This window comes from Serinus canaria, chromosome 1A (genome assembly GCF_022539315.1).
Source record: "Serinus canaria isolate serCan28SL12 chromosome 1A, serCan2020, whole genome shotgun sequence".
Lineage (NCBI taxonomy): Eukaryota > Metazoa > Chordata > Aves > Passeriformes > Fringillidae > Serinus > Serinus canaria.
Window position 1 is genome coordinate 55681049 of NC_066314.1, and position 19715 is coordinate 55700763.

General features: G+C 39.4%; 1 protein-coding gene across 5 annotated transcripts in view; it reads left to right on the forward strand.

Moving 5' to 3' along the window:
- The first annotated feature begins 7600 nt into the window (after window positions 1-7600).
- The window catches only part of PACSIN2 (protein kinase C and casein kinase substrate in neurons 2), a 53879-nt gene continuing 41764 nt past the window's right edge, over window positions 7601-19715 (forward strand). For 2 of the 5 annotated variants that reach the window (XM_050982388.1, XM_050982401.1), the window contains exons 1-2: window positions 7609-7722; window positions 15342-15405. The gene's annotated coding sequence lies outside the window, so the exon portion shown is untranslated. Of the gene's footprint in view, window positions 7723-8103; window positions 8230-15341; window positions 15406-19715 lie in introns of those variants that run through there. The other 3 variants (XM_030238280.2, XM_050982410.1, XM_050982394.1) reach the window with 3 other exon arrangements.

Sequence of the window (19715 nt, forward strand, 5' to 3'; positions counted from 1 at the left end):
CTTTTAGGTGTAATTTCACAATGACCCAATACTGATAATAGCATCTAAATAATCTTTGTTTTCCAAGCTGGTTTGTTGGTGGTACTCTGTATGGGCAGTGGTGTTACTACAGGTAATCAGGGCCTCCAGAGCACAGACATTAACAACACAAAATAGTAATGGCACTTTCTGTAATATTACTAATAAACATGTAATATACTGAATATATTAGTATGTAATATACTACTATACTAGATATTCTTATGTAATTGTTTAGGGGGTTTCTGCTGGCTTAGAAAGGGTCAGCTCATTTAAGCTTGCATCCTCAGCTATTCAATATTTCAAAAGTCAGGACTGCAAATCCTGCTGTTGCTTTCAAAGATTTGTGTCCCAGTGTATAGCAGATACATCAAGTAAAACAAAGCATTTGTAAAGAAGTATTTTATATGGAAAAAGTTTTTGTAGCAGACCTGTCAGTTTTAAACATGTAAATCCTTCTCTCTGGCCCAGTATTGGGAAAGCATATTTCAAACCCTTGAGGATGAAACATCTTTGTAAAATATCTAGTAAATTATCAGTACTACCTCAAAATAAAAGCATTGAAATATTACTAACTAGGGGGAAAAAAGGAAAATAGAAACCTGATAGGTATCATTGACTATGTAGTAAATAATCTCAGAACTAGAATTAAGATTTCAAGTGTTGATACCACATTTTAGTTATATCTCCAACCAATGTATTACTAGTAATTTATCTTGCTGACCCAAACATGAGTTTAATCATGCAATGTTCTTTTTAAAAACCAAGAATTCAAAGACACTGCAAATGCAATGACCCTCTCTTCCTGATCTCCTTCCATTTTCTTTGTAAAAAAAATAGTCTAGTGATTATATACATCAGACTGCTTTCTACCCATTTCATTTTCTTGACAGGCTTTTTGCAGAGATGGTAGTTTGAAGGCCTAATTATATTTTCACTTCTAACATGAAAAACTTATGTATGTAAAAGGAGTTTTAAGGAGAAAAACTGAAATAACATGGAATTCTAATATACTAAGAATTCTGATATATACTAAGATTGGAATTCTAATATACTAAGATTGGTTATCAGTACTAAACTGTCCTGGTTTCAACTGGGATAGAGTTAATTTCTTCTCAGTACCTGTTGCAGTGCTGTCTTTTGGGTTTGGAATAAGAATGGTGTTGATAAGTCACTGATGTTTTGGGTTTTTACTAAGTTGTGTTTATCCTAAGTCCAGGACTATTTTTTTTGTCTTGTCTCCTGCTCTGGCAGTGAGGAGGTGCACAATAGGAAGAGAGAAGGAGCACAGCTGGGACAGGTGACCTGAGCTGGCCAGTATATTCCACACCATGGAATGTCATGGCCAGTCTCTAAACTGGGGGAGTTACTCAACAGGTCTGATTTGGGCTTGGGAAGGGGGGGGTCTGCAGATGGTGAGCAGTTGTATTGTGCATCACTCATGATTTTTTCAATATTATTATTATTATTATTACTACTACTACTAACCATTATTATTGCATTTTATTTTACTTCCAATTACTAAACTGTTCTTATCTCAACGTACAAGTTCTACTTCAGTTCTCCTCCTCACTCCACCAGTGTGGGAAGGGGAAGAGAGGGAGCTAAGTGAGTGTCTGAGTGGTGTTTTATCTCCAGCTGGGCTTAAAACCACAACAGAAGCCCCAGGAAAGAAATCCGTAAGTGAACAGCAAATCTTCCTTTTCTATGCAGAACTTGAGGCCTCGTGTACGTCAGTGAAATGTTCTTGAGAAACTGAAAATTAGGAAGCTCTGTTGCTATGTAATGTCTATTTTTAAGGCTCATTGAAAAATTCTCAGAAGGAATTTGAGTAAGGAAAGAATCTGTGTTAGCTGGAATGAGTGTGCATAAATTAGCTTTTCTGCAGACTTGGAGGGTGCCAAGGAAACAAAAACAGTCATAGCTAATAATTCTGTGGGAGGAGGAAGAGGATGATATGTGGAAGTTATGCTGTGAGATGCTGGTTCATGCCTGGTCTTGAAAGGTAAAGGTGATAATCGAGTTAGGAGGAAGAGAAACTGAAAGGGAGAAGTTTAATTGCTTACTCAGAAATATAATCTTCACCTTTTCACTTCTGCATCTTTAACTAAATCTCTTGCTGTAGTAGGACAGAACTAATGGTACCAAGTGATGCCCAGGCTAGTGAGAGCCTGGAGCATGCTCTGCTGTGAGCTGGAACTGAGGTGATGAGGGAAATGTGTTCCCTGTTTGAGGCAGGTGTCTGCTGCAGGAGTTCGGGGGAATTGACTACAGGAGTGATGCTGACATATGTAATAAAAGATGACAAACTTCATGTGGATGCTCTCATTCAAACGTAAGGTAGCTCTTTTTGCTGGAGTCTGATTCTCCAAAAGGTTAAAGCCTGTTTCAGCTCTGACTGAGAGGACTTAAATCTGAGTGACTAGGAGCAGTCAAGCTCTTAGTTTTGAGTAACTAATTGTGGCCTTGGGCCGGTCATCCTCCAAATGTATCTCACAAAGAAACTGTTTTGGCTTTCAGGGGAGCAAAAGAAATAACAGTTCTCAAAAGTTCTGACTTTAGCTAGTATTATAACTTGCCAGGCAGAGCTGCTAATAAATGTGTGTCTCAGTCCTGAAATACTGTTCTTCATATGCTCCAGTGCTCCCTGGCATAAGGACAGTATTGTATGAAGAATTAAATGGACAAGCTCTAAACAGCTACAGGAATTGTTATAATGGCATCAGTGTAGAAGGAGTTTATTGTTAGAGTTGAATAGTGAGGCTTGCTTCCTGCAAACTTTCTCCCTATTAATTCTTTGACACAGAAGGAATTAATAAGATTCCCAGAGAATAGCTTCTGTACATGGCTTGAGGAACTTAATTAGTATAAAAGAAACAGTATTATTCCTAAAGCTACATCACTGCTGTTGACTTTACAATAGGACTTCTGCCTAAAATGTCCCTGTCTCCTGATTCACTTCCTGCTATAAACTCAGCAAAACAATAGACAATTCACAGAAGATATATAGCCCTGTATTTCATCAGCAGAACATGTCAGGCAGAGCTCATTTATCTGTTCAGTTGACTTGGATGGAAATTACAGAAGGGAGCTGACATTCTGTGCCTGCTTTGAGACAAGAGTTCACTCCAGCCTTTGGGTCAGTGGGAAGGACTCTGTGCCCTGTGGTGCAGAGTTATCCATTTATGCTGATCTGTGTGGCTTCTTAAAAAAAAAGCCAACAAAACAAACAGAAACTTTATTCCTGTCTTCTCTGCAGGAAACAAATGAGGATAGCTGGGAAAAGCTGACTTTAGCCACAATTTTGTTTAAAATTCCATTATTAAGAGGAAATAGGAGCACAAATGAATATCTTGGAAAAACTGGTTGTGAATTGTAGGAAGTTGTGTGGGCTAGACTCTATGTTTTTCCACCTTTTTTAAATTGAGTAGGCAAGCTCTCCATACTTGAACTTTCCCAGTAATGACAATCACATAGATACCTTTGCTATTGCCAGAAAGTCTTGTATGCCTTAATTATTCTGCAAATTTGTACCTATTAAAAGTAAATAATTCACATCTGAGGTAGTCATAGACAATTGTTGTAAAATAGAAAAGTTTGGACAGTATCAAACAGTAATTAAAAACACTCATGAAAAACAAGGAGACAACAAAAAGTACTTCAGATGAGAACATGGCTTTTATTTGAAGGGTTCTTTCCCAGTGAAAGAGTGAAATTGATTGATTTGAGTGGAATTAAATTTAATAATCTGAAATTTGTTGTCATTGGTTGGCATATATAGTCACAAATGACATTACATTTACAATCAAAAGATGGTTTTTGGTTTTTAAATATAGCATTTAAATTTACATTTAAAGTGTAAATAAAGATTATAACACATGGAGTTTCTTAGCAAGAGATAAAGAGTTTGAAGAGAATTCTGAAATGTTACGAGAAACACAAAATTTGTTCTGAGTGAAGGCAAGAGACAGGATTTCTTTACAGGGAAAGTACTACTGCCTAAAAGGACACATGGAATTTCTGAGGACAGCAGAAGAAACAAGAAGCATATTTAAAAATAGATTGTGTTAAAAGTAAAAATAACCGTGGGATACTTATCTAAAATGAGAGGATTATTTTTTTCCCCCACAAACTTCCTGTCCTTTTCCTAACAGTCTGAATCAAATGCTCACCAGTGGGGCTGGAGAGACTGGCAGCTGTTCTTCTAAGGAAAAAGATTAAGGTAATCTTTCACTGGATGTCACATTTTTATGATAACTGAAAATGGACAGAGAACAACTGCTTTTTAATACTTAGGAAAAAAACATCAAAGTAGCAAAATTATTTATATGGTGGAGTGTGATTCTCTACATAAGTAAATTATTTATGGTATCATAATAGTGTCATCTTGCTGGGATCTTGCATCACTGATGATAGATATAATTAGACCACTAATCTCTTTTACTTCACTATGAGAAAAACTTAATCTTTGAATATACATAAAGCCAATTTACATTAGATAAATTGAAAGAAATCGTACTTTATTAACCTTTGAGGTGTATTTCCCCAAGCAGTTTTTCAAGTGCATATATGTATTTATTCAGTGCATGTAGCCTCAAGCCCTCTATATATTTATACAGACATTAAACTGTTTAACTATGAGTAATGCAGTCAAATTACTATACCTGCATGTGTATTAACCCCAGTGCAGACAAATTCTGCTTTCTTCACAGGAAGAGCAATAGTGTTTATTCCAAAAGTACATGAAGGTGACTAATAATGTTGCTTCCAAATTGTTTCAAATACTACACTTGGAATGGGGTAAAAACTTGGCAGTTAAAAATGTATTTTCAAAACTCTGGTGACATTATTTTCTTACTGGCTTCCAAAGGTGTCTAGGCATTTTTCATTTAAGTGTCAAAAGGATAGAAAACATCTTGCAAGCAGAAAAGAATATTCAGCAGGCTCAAAAATACTATTCCCTAAAGTGGTGCCTTGAGAAACTTCCAAATATTAAATTAAGATGTTCATAAAAATTGCCTTTTGGTAAGCTTTATTTTTTGCAGCTCATAGTCTTGATTTTTTAATCTTCAAAATTAATATTTCATAACATTTATAAATGCTTTTCATAGCAGTTATAAATATGCTAGTTGAATCATAAAGATGTTTAAGTGAAACACTGAAAAACACAATTGTTATTTCTCAGGCTGTACTAAAATCTGAGTCCAGTTGTATGTACAGAAATGTTGTGTAAATTCCTCATTTCTGATCAATCTCCATTCCCTTGGAAGCTAGAACCAGTTGAAATTCCATATGAAGGTGACTCCCAAAATAACACACCCTTTCCACTATGACACAAGGGCTAAATTTATTGTACCGATATATGTGTGTGTGTATTCTATATCTCTATTCTATATATCATATAGAATATATTATATTATATTACATTACATTACATTACACTATCTCTGTTAAAAGTATAGTAAGTGTATATATGGAAATACAGTAAAATGTATGTAAATAGATTAATACATTGTATACAATTTCCATGTACATATTACAATGTAATATATATAATTATATGTTATACATATAAATATATATGTATATAATGCTATAAATATATATGTATATAATGCATAAGCAGTACATCAGCCTACCTAAGTCAATAAATGGGAATAGTTGAAGAATATTTTCTTCATTGTTAAAAGACTGATAGTTTGTGTCACCAGACTCAGGACTTGAAGATTCATTTCCCACTCCTTTTACAGTAATTGTCCCCAAACTGGCCTAAGATAAGAATGTGGGCCCTGGTTTTCATAGGGAGTAGCATAGATGCAATCAGCCCTGGGTTTGTGCACAGTTGAGAAGTTTTGGGGCACAAGGTGGTAGCATTCAATGTACTCTGTGTGGAATAGTTGGGGATTTTCTGTGTCAATCCACCCCAGGCTGCAGGTTCTGTCCTCTGCCAAACTGGAATTCCCTTTCATCACAGTATGAGCTCTGTCCTATGATTTACGCTGAATTCCTGTTCTGTTTCTTCCATCTTTGAACAAGTTTGAGCATTATTTGAGCAAACAAAGAGATGAATGACTGTTTTGATGTTAGATTGAAGAAAGTCTAAGTGTTCTGGCATGGAGAATTTCCAGCTTTGACAATGCTCTAGGCAAAACAGAAGCTTAATTCCTTACAGAAAGAGCTGTATTTATGATTGTATATGTCCCCTGTAGTGTGCTGTAAAGAAAGCTTGATCTCACATTAATGAGAGAGCCTGTAGAAAACTAAAGTGCAGCTCTGGTCAGAAGTGTAAGAAACAATAAATTACAAGATTTCTCCTCTCAAATGTGAACTGTTAACATTGAGCACAGGAGAATGAGGAAGGGGAGACTAGGGAAGGGAGAAATCATGTTAAATCTTAAGAAGCTTACAAACCTGGCCAAATTTCACAGTAATGCTTATAGCAAATAATTCAAATCCATTTCTCAAGGACATTCAGAAGATAAATTTTATCCCAGTGTTATGGTCTTTCAATCCTACTCAACTAATCTAAGTGAACTAAAGTTAATGAGTCACAGACTGAGTGAAAGAGTACAGGAAGACTTGGCGTCGATCTGATTATATGCGGACTTGCATAAAAAACACGGCCAAGAGGAAAGTACTGTTTTGCAGCCCTACGCAGTGATCCAGAGCTCTTGCTGTCCTCGAACCAGCCTGTCCTCGGGGACAGCGCTGGAGGCACAGCAGTGATGAGAAAGGCAGATGGGAGGGAAATGAAGAAACTAGCGACGAAGGCGAAGGCTGAAGGGACGAAGGAAGGTCACCGTGGTGGTTGCTGCTTGGAACTTGAAATAGTTCTCTGTCTAAAACAAACAAATCCGAAAGATAGGCGAAGGCGTGAGTTCTGATACTGGGAGAGAACCGCGTAGCTCCGCGGAGAGCGGTGTAGCCAAGCCAGCAGTGCCAAGTCAGAGCTGGCCCCTGTCCTTGAGCCCGTGCCCGGGGCAGCTGCGAGCCCGGCCCGGCCCCGTGCGGGCGCTCCCGGTGCCGCAGTACCGGCGGAGCGCACCGCGCTGTGCGGAGCGGAATCAGCGCCTGCACCGCTGCCGGGTGCGGAAAAGTCTCGACACTTCCCGGGATCTGTCAACTCGCTCGCATTTCGCTTCGGGAAACAACATCTGCTTATTCACGGTGCCCCGCAGTGGAAACGGGACACGGAGGCAGTGTTATTCTCGCCGCGCCCTGCCACGTTCTGCAGTGCTCCTGTCACGGTTTCCTACACTCGGGCACCTGGCTGACATTGCGGCCGGGCGGGCCGGGCAGCCGCTGCCCCCGGGGTGAGCCCGGGCCGGGTGCGGGGCGGTCGGGGCCCCCGGGGTGAGGGCTGGGGGGGGGCGGGGGGGGGGCAGCGCGCGTGGCTCTGGCTGTCCCCGACGGCCGCCGGGGAGCGCGCACCGGTTGCGGGCGCGCGCACCGGCCCTCACCGCCCCCGACGGGGAAGCGGCGTTGATTGGCAGTGGCGGGGAGCCAATAGACGGCGACGGAGCGGGAGCTTGCCCGCGCTCTCGCCCAATGGGGAGGCGGCTGGGCGGACGCCAGGGGGCGGGCGGGGGCGGCGGCGCCGAGCGGAGCGCCGGGGTCGGGTCGGTTCTGTTCCGCCGCGATCTCGCCGTCTCGTCACCCCCATCGCCGCCGGGCACGGGCGACGGGCACGTCCCGGCGCTGCAGGTGAGGGCCGCTCCGCGCCCCGAGATCCTGTTTTCGGGAGAGGCTCGAGCTGGCGGCCGGGTTGGAATCCCCGTCGGAGCCGTTGGGCAATGGCGGGCGGTGGGTCCGGGCGGGGGGAGCCTCTGGTACCGCGCCGGCGGCGCTGCCCGTGCCGGGGTCAGGCCGAGCGGGCCGGGCCGGGGGACGACCCCCGGGGAGCCCTCTGAGTGCGGTCGCCCACCTCACGGCGCTGCGGCGGGCGCGGGGAAGGTGAAGCTCTCCTTGCACGGCGCCAGGCGGGGAAGGGCAGGGCCGGGCCTTGCGAGGGATGACGACACTGGCTCGGTTCCTGTAGGAGGGGAGAGCTCCCTGCTCGGGGAAGTTTAGTGACCCACTCGGTGGTGGTGGTGGTGGCGGCGGCGGCGGCTTTGGTTTGGGGAAAAAAAGAAGGCAAGGATGGAGTCCTAAACTTGAGCAGCCGGGTTTTGACTCGAGGCTTTGAAAGCCCGGCGCCCCGGATGATGGCAGGTAACGATGTTGTTTTGGTGGGAGATGTTTTTACGGGGGAGACTGAGGTTTTAGACAGCTCAAGCCCTCCTGAGTACTGGTAATGATCCAGCTCAGTCAAGCTTCTTGGTCTTCCCGTTACCGCCTTCTGTCTTGACTTTCCCTTTTTTGGCCTATGGAAAGAATCTCCTCATGTCCCAGAGCGAAACGTCTGTCTGAGAGACAGACATCTCTTTATGTGCACTGAGGCTACCTGGTTAGGGAAGAACAGGATGGATACAGTGTCTGCCTGGCTCACTGTGTCTGTCCTTCTCAGCTGTCTCTGCTTGGAGTGACTCAGAAGCTGATAGATTTAGTCATCCTTTTGCCTGAGCACTAAAGGAAGCCAGAAAGACGCAAGTGCCATACGCTGTTTTTTGTAACTGAGCATTTTGAAAACTAAATGCAGTCTTGCAGTTTTAAACGCTGGAATTACTTGATTAAAATCGTAGATTAGCTAGGATAATTTAAAGCTAGTTCGCCCTCCTTACATTTCCTGTACCTGTTTGTGTGAGTTTGATCATTTGACACAGACTGGGGTAAAAAAACAAGCCGCGGGTGTGCTAGGCACTTTTTTTTCTGTTGTGCTCCACAACCTCCTGCTTAAACGGCTGCCACGAGACTGTTCTCTCTTGCTGTTGGGGAGTGGGTGAGGGATTCCCTTCTGCTAATTGGGATTTAATGCCAGCATCTGTTCATCTCTTCTTTAAAGCCAAAAACCTTTCCGTTTTAAAAGCTAAAACAATAGTAGTGCATTATTATAAGAGCCATAGTGAAAGCTGCATTATGTAAGCAACTCAGTTTTCATTCTGGTTTTAGTGCAATAAAAGGATCATTCTCAAACTAAAAGAGTTTGCCAGCTGTGTTTCAATTGGTCCAAACTTGTTAATTGCATTCTTTACTGTTAAGGTTATTAACACTGAACGCTCATGTGCTGGCTGTTTTATACCTGTACTTGCCTGAAATTATATTTTGTCAAACTTGCAATTTGCTTTCTAAGATAGTAGTTATATTCTGCCAATTATGGCTGAATCAGCTTAAACAGAAGCACATATTAGCATAAGAAGCATGTCTGCTGAACACAGTGCAGTATCATTTTAGGGTTCCCTGATGTCTGTTCACCACAGCTTCGGTGTGGTGAGCAGAAAAGGTGTGCAGGTGCCACCTTGCTGTGACTGTTCTGTGCTAAAGTGCTCCAAACTTTTTTAAGCCTTTGAAATACCATCATAATAAAATGGCTTTTTGATTGTGGTCTAGATCATTGTGGTCTATGAATGTTTTTAAACAGTGCCTTCAGAAAATACCTAGATGATATATCTTTCTAGTGAGTAGAAAGATATGCTTTCTTTTCTTGTGACAAGCCACTTGAATGTTGGTCTGAAATCAGTGAACCTGTTATTTTTACCAGGTGACATGTTTGGATGATTTAGTGTCAGGAGTGAGAAGTTTTGTTCTCGTGGTCTATCTGTGGAGCATATCGGCAGCTTTTTCTGCTCTAGAGCTGAGTGAATTATGTGCTTAAAGATGTCCATATGTCAATTCTGTGCTTCCCTGATTGTGGTTAAAATGAGCCTGGAGGTGACTGTAGGTTGAATGGGCAGCCTATAAATGAAGGCTAAGAAAATTCTGTGTTCATTGCAGGAATTGGATGAAACGCTTAGCAGTGCTGCCAGTCAAAAGTTGCCTGTGCTTGTACAAATCTATGTTGTAATGCAAAGTAGATAAAAGGTAGCTTTCTGTTTCTGAATTGGTGTCTGGTTTTCTTAGTGTAGCAGCTTAGTGTAGAAAAACTACATCTTCTCATGCATTAAGCCAGGAGAAGAGTAGATGCAGACTGAAGGTGATTTTCAGTTCAGTTGTTTTTTTTGTTTTTTTTTTTAATATATTTTTAAAACATCCATATAAACGAATACATGAGTGCCTTTTTAGTTCTTAGAATCTCTGCTTTTTTAAAAAATACTGTGATTTAATGACTTTATTGTTGCTTGAGGCCTGGAATCAAGTGTCTAATGCTTGAATTTAAGGCTAGTCTGTGAGAGTAACAACTTCTTTGTAACATGGGATTTAATTCAAAGTCTCTCATAATCCCCAGAAATTCAAGAGATGATACTGTTCCTTTCAGCTTATCCCAGTTTCTGATTTTTGACTTAATGTAATGATGAGCTGTTCCCAGGAGATGAAGAGGCAGAAGTAGGAACTATAAGAGTGATGTAACTGTGCTGAGGTAAACCAAGCTAAGTGTTCTGTGATTGAATAGGATGCTCTGTTTAATATGAATGTTACCTGGCTGCTTGGCTCACTGGGGTTGAGAAGAATAACCTGGAGTGGACAGTAAAACAGCTGCTGTACTCTGTGGTTGGGTCACAGTCTCCATTGTCCAATTTCTCACAAGACTTTAATGTTGTTCCTGTATGTGTTATACTTAAGGATGCCTTTTTAGGGGGGGGAATTGAACAAATTTCTCTAAATGTGTTGGTCTAGAATCTGCCTTGATGAGTGCTCCTTAGAGTGTGAGAGATTCTGCTTAAGCCACTGGTGCACTTGCTTAGAGTCCTGTGGATCCTGGTGGACAGGATGTGTCAATATTTGAGGAGGTTCCCAGCCTTAATTAGTAAATAGGGGTAGAACTAACATGGCTGTTTTAACACTGCTCAGTAATGAGCTCCAAGGCAAAAAGAAAATGTCTCTCAGGCTTTAAGTAAGGTGGTTTGGCTCAAGTTTTTAGATTATGCAAATATTTTCAAACTGTTCTGGCGTACACAAGGTATTGTAAACATTTTGATAGTATTGGAAACCTGTATCTCAAACTGTTTGGCTTTGGGCCAGTGCTTATTGTTAATCCTTTCTGCTTGTGTAGGACTGCTTTAAAGAACTCATTCCAAGGCATCTAAAGACCAAAAATTTTAAACAACATTCTTTGCCTTTTATCACATACCCTGGAGCAGTGAATAACAGACTACAGTATAAACAGCAGAAATGGTGTGAATGAGAAATCTCTATGGTATTATTAAATATTTCTTTGACAGAGTTTTACTAAAACGAAAAAGGCTGGATTTTATGTCATCTTTTGACATAAACTTGTAAATTTAATATAATATATTCCCTGAAAATGAACACCACTCAGACTTAAGTGACACTGTGGATGTGAAAGTATGTTCTAAGTATCTTCTAATGCATGTTGTGATTAATGCTTCATGGAATCCTGCTGTACTTGCAAGCTCTTAGCTTTTGATATAAAGTAATAAGTCATTTGCTACTGATAAAACTGGCTGACCTTGGTGTTACTGTATTGTTCATCCTGAAGTCCTTGTTGCAGAAGTGTGATATTCTTTCTCTCTTATTTTACTGTGTCTTTGTGCATCAGTAGCACAAACAGGGCTCATAAGTCTGACTTTCATGTGTGATTGTACATTAGTCTCTCCCACATACCAGGTAGATCTATTGCCACCTGGTGATTGTAGCAGCAAAATGTGGATGTTGACTGGGCTCCAAAAGGCCTAGCAGAATTTTTGTGCCTGGCATCTCAGAGCCAGGGTTTTGGGTTACAAAACCAGCTTGCACAGAACTTCTTACCTGTCATAGGTGAATATCAAAATAAGAATTTTTTTAAAATTTTTTTTTTATTCTCAATAGCAGATGTGCTGCCATACTTGATTAACTTTAAACTAATATGATAAAGAATATAATGAGCTGGAGTTTTTCTAATTTCTAAATTAACAGGTTAAATAAAAGGTCAAGGGTGAATATGTTTAATATGCCCTTTTTAAAAGGGGTAATGTGAATTACAGGTTTCAATAAATAATCTGCAGGGAGTCAAAGGACAAATGGGACATGCTTTCGGTTTGACTTAAACCTCTCATCCTCTCCCTTAATTAAGGCTTTCTTGGCAATTTGACAGATACCTACCTCCCTGCTGAGTGGAACAATGCTGCTTTCTTTTTGGGAGAAATGATAAATGGATAATAAACAGGTACAGATCTGTTAAATGAACTCTGTATTTAATGGAGCCACATGTATGTAACATCAATTTGTAGGCATGCTTACTTCCACAGTTCTTGAATAATATTCTCAAAAACATTTTTTCCAGAGTGTTCAGGTTCTCTTCATCCCTTAATAGCTAAAGATAAAAGCCTCAAAACTCATTTTTCAATTACTTGAAATAATCTAAGCACTCAAAGTAATCTGATATCTGGTCAACATATAATTGTGCTTAATTTCTAGGTGCTGCTGAACAGCTTGCTTTAAGGTCTAGAGGGAATTCATTTTAAGTTCTTGCTGTGTTGAGTGAGGTTACGGTTCCATTCCAAAATGTGAACACTGTTCACGCTGTTTTATGTAGGAGAAACTGGGTAACCATTTCCTTTACACAACTTTTCATTAGTTTTTGTGTGTTAGAGAGCTTCATATAAAGAATGCTGTTTGTCTAGTGTGATTCAGATACAGATAGAAATAAATTGAGTGGTTAGCTTTCCCTCTGTTGGGCAATTAAATTCTTAGAAACTGTTACAGCCACACCTGGGAGTATTGCCTTCTCACTGATTATTGTTAGGGCTCTGAGAGTTGAGTTTGTTGTTTTTGAAAGCTGGTGCAACTGAAAGTAGTAACAGCCAGCACATATGGGTAAAGAATGATCAACCAATAACTTTTGATTCATAGTGCCACTTCCCAAAGCACACTTCCATGCTGTCTCAAACAAACAGAGTTCTAAATGGGAAGTTAAGTGAAAAAAAAGTTTTATTCTCTTTGTGTGTATTTGATGGCCTATGGTGAAATGACCGTAGTTGGATGCCAGCTGCCCACCAAACAACTCTGTCACTCTGTTTAACTGGATAGGGCAGAGAAATTATAACAAAAGGCTCACAAGGTGAGATAAGGACAAAGGGAGATCACACTCCAGTTATGATCATGGGCAAAACATACTCAATTCAGGGAAATTAACTCATTGCAAATCTAATCAGAGTAGAGTAGTGAGAAATAAACCCAAATCTTAAAACACCTTCAACCATCCCTTCCCTTTTTCACAGGCTCAACTTCACTCCTGATTTTTCTGCCTGAGTGGCACATGGTGATGAGGGATGGGGGTTGCAGTCAGTTTTTCACTTTTATCTCAGCAGCTCTGCTCCTCACACTCTTTTTCTCCCCCCACAGGAGACAGCGCTCCACAAACTTCTCCAATATGAGTTCTGTCAGGCTGCACTTCTTCACAAACTGCTCTGGTGTGGGTCCTTTCCAGGGGGTCAGTCCTTCAGGAGCAGCCTGCTCCAGTGTGGGTCCTCCACAGGGTCACAGGTCCTGCCAGGAGCCAGTTCCAGCCTGGGCTACCCATGGTGTGGGGGGGGTCACAGTCCCCCTTGGGCTTCAATGGCTCCACTGTGGGGTCCTCCATGGGTTGCAAATTTGGCTGTATCCTCAGGAGCATGGGTTGGAGATGGCTTTAATGAATAGGCAGTTTTGGTATGTGGATCATGCATTAGCATTCTATAGTAATTTTAAGATATTATTTGATTAAACGGATTTTAATTGCTGCGTCTCTTAAAAATGTAATTAGATTGATTATCCAGTTGCTAATAGTATGTAGAAGAAATGCAAAGGAGTGATTAATAGACTTAATCCAGGAAAGAACCATTTGTAATCATCTGATCTTTTCTGAAAAAGACTATCCATAGGACTTGTGTGAATGGATCCCTGTTGGAATTTAAAACATCCACAGAGAAAATTTCCCATTTAGGTAAAATGGATGTAGAGTCTACCACAACCCTGTTAGGTACCCAGTTAGCTAATTAGTCCTGCTGCCCCTAACAGGGTAATCTCTCTGTTGTATAGTCAGGTAATACATACTTCTAGCTGCCTACCTAACAGCACTTTATTTATATCCTAAAATTTATTGAGCAGGTTCAGCTGAGTGTTCTGCTCCATTTCAGAATTCCTCAAACTTGATGCTTAAAATATTAGTTCTTATTTATGAGTTAGGGAAATTAAACTTTGTCTTGGTACAGCCCAATGTGAATTGCAAATTAGGGTCTGTAGGTTGTGCTGTTTCAGCAAGCAGTCCAGATAGGTTTATCAGCACTGATTTTGGTCTTATTTTATATTTCCTCAGGCTTTTTTAAAATTTGTCTGGGCAGTAGATGAGTCACAGTTCCTGATCTGTTCACAGGTCACCAATAATAATGGTAAATAGGTTAGCAGTAGCTTGATTAACACATCCAGCTTTATAATATTTCTTGACTCTGTCTTTTCAGGGTTTAAAATAAATGTTACATCAGACTGAGCTTGTATTATTCTGTAACTTGATCAGAATAACGAAACCATCACTCAGGATGGTGTCCTCATAAAAAAGAAAGTGATGCTAAAGATTTGGTTGTATAGTATCTTTCTTTTTACTATGTAATAATAATTATTAACTTGGTATGCTCAGATGGAATCTCACTTGTTCTGATTGATTTATCCTGGTTCTGGCCAGGACAGGTTTATTTATACAGTAGGCAGGAGGGGCATGGCCAGGACCTGGAGGTTATTCTGTCCCACATCACATAATTTTCCAGGAGTGGGGGGAAAGGCTCCCTTCAGTAGCACGAAGGAGGGAGTGCCCGGGCATTGTCGGTGTGTTTCTTTGTTCTGAGCCTGCTAGAGCATCCCAAATTGTATTTTAAAATTCTTGAACAAAACCTGGTTTGGGCTCCTAAGTTCTTTTAATTTCTAATTTGAAGGCTAATAATCATACTACTCAGATAAGATTATTTGTCAGCATTCATCTTCTGTCTCGTTACTACATTAAAGTGAGTGACAGCATTGTTGTGAAGGTTGTTACAGTAAGGATAATAAAGAAACTTTAAATATATTTGCAGTCTACCAATACCACTATTTCTGTGTTCATTCTGCTATCTTCTGTCATTTCTATCTTTTCTTATATTAGTTACTGTGAACTTTCCCTCTTTTCCACTTCTCATAGAGATGTTTCTGTAGGTAATGTGGTTTTGTTCTCTAATGTGGCTTTGGGGACAGCTATTAAAAAAGTCTTATGTATTTTTTTTTGTTATTCTCATATTTTATTGTAATATTAAAATAATACTGAAGTAATATTGTTTTTTCAGGTTGCCAAAGCTGAGCTTCTCAGGACAGGATGACTTCTAGTTCTGTCATCCATTCTCTTTTGAGGTATGGATGCATGGAGTTCCTTCATGGGGAGTGCAAGGTGCTGTTTGAGTTCGGACATTGTCACCTACAAAAATCCCATACAAATTTTGCAGCTGGGAGGGTGAAACATGCAACATACCTGGGTGGGACCAAAGGGCCTCACAGTAATGTGCCATTCTGCTTCCCACAGCAGCTCATTGCAGAAGGAGCTCTGTATGCTGTGCTGTGTGGTGTGCATTAGTGGCCTCTGGTGGATACCACTTAGTGCTGGTGTGGTGCAGAGACTCTGTGGAGTGTTAAGTGTTCTTTAAAGTTGCTAATATTTCAAATGAATATTATTGCAGAAGTGTCACCACTCCTTTCTTGACCAGTCCTCTCTCCCTACATAAGCACATACAAGCTCTTCAGCTGTGTGACATGTACAGTGAAGTTTCAGTGTTATTTAATAGGCTTGATTTATGTTCCCAGAGGCAATGATTTCTTACTTGTATGCCTGCTGCTTACACATAAGCAATGAAAAAATCTTTTTTCCTTTCTTTCAGGGTGCCAGCCTTTTCTGAAGGGCTGTGTACTTGCCTGTTCTTTGTGTTAGCGTAATGTCTTGTAACTTGTTAAATTGGCTCCAAAGTTTATTGCTGCTTCTACTGGCAGTGATAAATTACTTCAAAACCAGTGATAGTCTGTGTTGTGACTAAAACAGGAAATCAGTTTTTCACTGGTACTCAGCTATTTCTTCTTGCTATGTGCTCCATGGTGGTGTGTATCATGCTGTGCTGTGTCTGGGGTCGGTTCTTTGGTCCAGCAAGAAACTTTTTATTTTTGCAGAGTCATTTTCAGCTGGATAAAGCTTAGCACCTGACTTCCCAAAAAGAATCGATGGCATAGGGATGAGTCAGGAGGGATGACTGGGGATGTGGCACAAACAATATCAATCACTGTCAGTGGAATGAATTTGTGCCATAACAAAGTGATCAGGCTATGGAGTGCAGTGAATAATTACTGTAAAGTTGACCTATAAAGTGAATGTTGAATGTAAACAGATGCTTTTATAATCAGATGCATGCCTAAGGTGGTCAGGTGTAATAAAGGAAGGGAAATGGAATGGATATAAATGCAACATTGCTGTTTGCCCTGGCAGCTGAAGCTGTGCTACATGAACTGCTGAAATACGACTGAGAAAGATGTGCATCTTCTTCATTCACACTCTACCCTTACACTGTCTGCAGTTAAGGGCATTGGAGATATGATTGAACTTTTGTTTCTTGATTTTCACCAATTCTAAATGCATGGGTGAATAGAAAATAAGTATAAAATTATATTAAATTCATCAATTTAAGGGTAAACTTGTGGGTGTTTTCTTGATTTTTTTAGCTTAAAATATTTTGGAGTGGAAGAAGACAATTGAAATATTTTTTAAACTTAAACAAGTTCTAAGTGGAAAGGAGACAAAAGACCTTGCCTTTTTACTTTTAGAATATTCACTTGTAAATAATGTTGGTGTTTCTAAAGTTTAATGCTGATATTTTATTCTTATGTAATGAAATACGGTATTTACATTAAAAAAAAGGGAATGCTCAGTAATATTTTTGAAACTCCTAGGAGATGATTTAGATTAATCTGTTGCCACATGATTGTTAAACCAAGTGTTGAAGAAATAGCTTTGAATTTCAATTCAATATTTAATTTCCAAAATTGATGTAATTTTGTGGAAAGGATCAAGTATGCTTTTATAATGTTAATATCTTCTTTCCTTTTTTTTTTTTTTTTTTTTTTTTCATTCTCCCAGGGTAAAATGTGGGTGTACAAAAACCCCATGCCATTGCTATCATTTCCTAGACTGAAAAACTGCTTCCACACCCTATTAAAACCTCTTTGGGTTTGTTTTGGGTGTTTGTTTTTCTCTGCTTTTTGGTTTTGTGAGGATTTTTTTTTTTGTTCATTTGGTGGGTTTTGTTGGTTTTGAGGTCTTTTAGGGTTGATTGGTTGGGTTTGGTTTTGGTTTTTTTAGAATTGCTGGGTTACTTTTGTTCTGTGATATTGTCCAATCTGCTTTCTTGACTATTCTGAGTGACCTGCTGTACCACCAGATTTATTTTTCTTTTGGCAGGTGCTTAGATTGGCTAGCAAAGAACATCTTAGAACAGTACTGGAGAACATTTTGTGGTTTTCTTTGTTTAATTGTTGTCTGCACTGGTAAAGGTGCCTGAGATATCATGAATGTCTTGTCTCTTCATTGAGCTAGGACCAAATTTATTAATGTTCTTACACACACATTTGAAGGAATTAAAGGACAATCCATATAGTTTTAAGTAATCTGTATGTGAACCTTAAAATTTATTTGAAATGAGATTTGATCATAAAATTGGTTTGAATTTGATTAAGAAATTCTTTGTCCAAAGTAGTATATAGGCAGCTGCTTCTGCTTTGGCTTGTTGCATCCCTAGATCAGAGAGAAACATGTGGGTTTAGGCTGTATCAAATGACTGTATTTTTAGCTCTTAGTTTAGCATAGGCTATTCCACAGTTTCTGGTAGCATGTAAATCCTGTGGTGCGTGGTGCCATGAGTAAAATCTGTGCTGTGCAATCTTAATTGTTGTAAGGTCAGTCCCAAACAGATCCATAGCTGATAAACACAAAGTGATGAAACAAGTATCATATAGTGATTCTGAATTTATTTTGGGCTGTGCAAGATAACCTATAGTTTCTGTGCTTTATACTTTGATTAGTCTGATAAAATACAATGTTGTTTCTGTTTCTACAGAGATCCACTTTGCTGGGGTGTTTTACTAGCTCTGTACAGAAGCACAAACTGTGATTGGAGATCTCCCCTTTATTCCACCTCCCCTTTCTTGCAAAAGAGGCTGGATAGGAAGCACCTTTGTTTCTACTTGTTGTTAGGCATTGCAGAAAGACTTTGTGTGATTAAGTAAAAGTAGTACTAAATTTAGCATGTAATTAATGTGTTGCTGAACAAAATTACTAGTTTTACAGTAATAATTTTAGAAGCTTTTATGTCACTGCAAAGGTTATCTTATTGCACAGCAGGAAAGAAATGAACAGGTTTGGAAGTTTTCAAGTACATCTAAAGGTATTTTATTTGGTTTGTGCTTTATTTTTTGCATTTGAAGTATTTATTTCACATATGGATTATTTCATACATACAGATAAAATACTGTGTTTTCTGAGTGAATATTGCTATCCCAGTATAATATCTTTTGATATAATTTGATATGAGTTGTGAATGATGTTAGTATTTCAGTTTTGAAGTTTGTAGTTTGGGTTTTTTGTAATTTTCAGGATTGTGTAAAGCATCTAATTTATCTGTACTCACTGGAATGCAATTTATTAGGTAGGAGAAATACCATCAAAATCTGTTGTACAAATTGGCTCTTTAAAGCTGAAGATTTTATAAACACACTTCTCAAAATAAGTTTTGAATTTGCCAAGGAAAAATGTATCACACGAATCCTTCTTTTTTTTTTTTTTTCAGTGAGTAGTCAGAGAACAAAGTTATGTAATCTCATTTCAGGGAAAAAAAGCTTTTATGAAAATCTTGTGAAACACTCTTTGTAATGCAATACCAATTAACTTGTGCCATGTTCAACCCTGCAAATGGGGAGAAATAAGCAATGTAGAACTTACAGCTCTTATTAAATTGCTTTGTCAACTGTTGTTGCAATCCTCCAGGAGTCTCCACATTGCTTCCCAGAATGAATTAAATTTGAGCTACTTTCTCTAGTTATGCAGCTTAAGCGGCTCAAGAGAATTACTGGAACATGCAAAGAATAGCATATTCTAGGCTTTGACATTAGAATTTATGTAGCTGGGAATACTGAAAGAGCTCCTGGAAGTTCAACCACATAAGCCTAAAAAGACATTTATGTCTTGTTTCCCAGTTGGTTTTTTTGTCCTAAGCCGGGGAAACATCTCAGGTGAAAGACAAGAACAAGTAGGGATTTGGCATATATATGTCAAATACATAAAATGAAAATGCAGCAGCTTGGAGTTTTGTATAGAGCTAGGCTGCTGAAACTTAAATATTCAAGCAAGAAGTTAGGTATTTGAAAATTCATTTAAGAATTTGTTATTTGATTCCTTCTGGTTTTCTCTGGAATTCAGAGTTTGATACAGAATTACTTGTTATCTGTGTTAAGCTGAATAAGCCTTAAGAGTAACTTGCCTCCAAATCCTGAAATCATTTAATATATTCTGGAATATTACTGCTGAAATGCCCTAACTAGAGGATTGTAAAATGAATTTAGAAGTTTTCAAAATTAGGATAAGCTTTTAGTGCCTTTGTCTTATAGGCAAAAGTACTGGCTTTGTACTT